Source organism: Echinops telfairi, unplaced genomic scaffold, assembly GCF_000313985.2.
Source record: "Echinops telfairi isolate 266 unplaced genomic scaffold, ASM31398v2 ScPeMD7_443;HRSCAF=831, whole genome shotgun sequence".
NCBI classification, from domain to species: Eukaryota; Metazoa; Chordata; class Mammalia; order Afrosoricida; family Tenrecidae; genus Echinops; species Echinops telfairi.
Window position 1 is genome coordinate 74633282 of NW_022104341.1, and position 2858 is coordinate 74636139.

General features: G+C 51.9%; 1 pseudogene; it reads right to left on the bottom strand.

The window, feature by feature from the left end:
- Window positions 1-1519: 1519 nt before the first annotated feature.
- LOC101657174 overlaps window positions 1520-2858 on the bottom strand; it is a 3794-nt pseudogene continuing 2455 nt past the window's right edge.

Sequence of the window (2858 nt, forward strand, 5' to 3'; positions counted from 1 at the left end):
TGGGGGGAGGTGCCCCCTCATAAGGATAGGTTTATATAGCAAGAAGGAATACAACAGCCAATTAGTCCACACAGAAGTATAGAGGGCTCAGTTCAACTTACTTTCAAAGAACAGTTAATATACTGAAGGTCCTTCAACTCAACCTGGTTGCTGGTCTAAGGTCAAGGAAGCAGCCAGTGGGATCTGCCCTCAGGCAAAATGAGCAGCATCCACTGGTCCACTGTAGACAGCAGACACAGCAGGGTGGGGCAGGGTGGGGTGGCAACAGCAGGAAGATTGGAAGTTGAGGAGTAGCAGAGGCCAGTAGTGCAGGAGTGTAGTGAAGCCCACAGGTTGAAGCAAAGAACTAGCTCCAGCAGTAGTGTGCTGGTCCAATCACCAGGGAGAAAGAGGAAGAGGCCGGCTTCACAGAGCCATTTATCTGGGTCGCCCTCCAATTAAGCTGCGACCTGGTTAAACTCTGCCCACGTGTCCTGTGGGGGGGCCTCGTTGGCACCATAAACCTAGCTCCCACCCTCGTAGACATGTGAATGTTGGGCACTGAATAAGGAAGACGGGAGAACCAATGCCTTTGGATTATGGTGCTGGCAAAGAACATTGCAAATGTCACAGACTGTCAAAGGGGACAAAGAAACCTGTCTTGGAAGACGTACCACTGCTACTTAGAGGCAAGGATGGTGAGAGTTGGTCTCAAGTCCTTTGGACACGCTGTCAGGAATGACCAGTCGTAGAGGAGGACTTCATGCTTGCTGAAGAGGCAGGGCAGCAACGAGAGGGGGGTCGCTGCTGTTGCCAGGTGCTGCTGGTTAGTTCTGACTCACAGAAACCCTGCGAGCAACAGAAGGAAAGCCTGTCCAGCCCTGCGCCTTCCCCATCCTGCTTCTTGGAAACCATTGCCACGGCCATTTGTCAGTGCATCGCGTTGAGGGTCTTTCATTTTATCATTTCCTTTTCCAGGAACTGACTTCTTGTGGCAACGTGTTCTGCGTTCTTGAGATGAAGTCTCCCCATTCTTGCTTCTAAGGGGCATCCTGGCCTTACTTCTTCCAAGACAGTTGTGTTCAGACAGTTCATGGTGCTTCCAGTATGCTTTACCAGCACTGTAATTCAAATGCATCCACTTTTCTTTGGGCTTCCTTTGTCAATGTCCAGCTTTCACATGCACATGAGGTGATTGAAAATATTAAGGCTTGGGTCAGGCACACCATCGTCCTCAAAGTGACCGCCTTGCTTGTGTGTCTGTGTGTGTGTGCAAGCTCCGTTTTATTAAGTGGGATTTTGCAGTGGAACTGGGGCGCTTAAAAAATTTGACTGCCTGGGCCCGGGGCGGCCCTCTGGTCCCTCCCCGCCAAGATCCCTGAGACAACAGCTGGGTATCAAATGACTTTAGACTTTATCCGAAGGAAAGGTACAAATGGAAGAACGGAAGTGGATGCTTGGGTACAATTTCTAGAAAAGGGACAGGTCTACCCAACTTTCGTGCGCTGCCTTGGTGACTTGGGGAAGGCCAGGCTGCCGCTTAGCTCTCTCGGTCACTGTCTCCCAGGGTCTGCTTGCCGAAGAGATGCTCCGCCCGGCCGGGATCTGGGGCCCTCATCTTGCGCAGGTTGGTGACGTAGTCGCCCAGCTCTCTCTTCGATGGATTTCACCTGCTCATCCAGGTACTGTGTCTCGATGAAGTCACAGAGATGGGGGTCGTTCCTGTCCGTGGCCAGTTCGTGCAGCTGCAGCAGGGACTGGTGTACGCTCTTCTCCAGGAGCAGCGCACCCTCCGTGGCGTTGAGCCCGCTCTCCCAGTGGTCCCGGTCTGGTTTCTTGCTATCCTGGAGGAAGATCCGGCCCCCTCGTTGGCTCTGCAACTTCATCAGTCTCTCTCCTCGTGAGACTGGTGCAGAAAGGATTTGGCAAAGTTCTTCAGAGCCACGTCATCCCGGTCGAAGTAGTAAGACATGGACAGGTAGACATAGGAGGCGTAGAGCTCCAGGTTGATCTGGCGGGTGATGGCGGCCTCCGGAGTCCTGACTGTAGTTCTGGCGCCCCTGGCCCCTGCGAAGGAGGCGGTCAGGGCAGCGTGGAGAGGAGGCTGAGAGGTGCTGGGGGATGGCTGGCGAGCGCCGGGTTCCGTTCAAGCACTGTTGAAGCAGGAACGTCTCCCGCCTTGCTTTTTAATCCTTTAGAAAGGTCTTGTGCATTACTTGTATAAAAATTGGGTCATGAGGGAGACTTAAACTTTACTGGTCCCTGAGGAAATGAAGGGATGGCAACAATCAATAAAAAAGGCAAAATGCCCTTCATTCTGAAATCGGTTGCTTACTTGATCTCAAAGGATGATCACCAGATCCTCCAATGAATACGTTTCTCCATGCTAGGAACATTCTTCAAATAACAGGACGCACCGGTCATTGAACCCCCCACTTAAAAATTGCTATTCATAATGCCAGCCAGCCAGTGAAACCATTTTTCCCCTTCTTACAGAAGGGCAAAGAGGCTCAGCGTCCTTACTTACTATTTGCCCAAAGCCCCAAGATGTCTGCATGCCAGAGCTACAGTCAAAACCCAAGGCTAACCCTCCCTTCCAGGCTGCCCTATGCGCGTTCCTTCTGAAGCAGTCTGAGAAGATAAAGGTGTTTGTCTTAGGGTTTAGTCTCTTATTTCTTTTCTCTGAGAGGACATGCATGTGGGAAACTGAAGGGGCTCATCTCCCTAGGCGGGAACCTTTGACAAGGTATTTTACCATTTAAAAATCATTTCAAGAATAACGGCTAACCCACTATGGCCCTGCGGGGGACAACACCAGTGACACAGTGTGGGAATTGCGCCTGATCTGACCCCGCCACACTGAGGCAAGGCACTGGGGG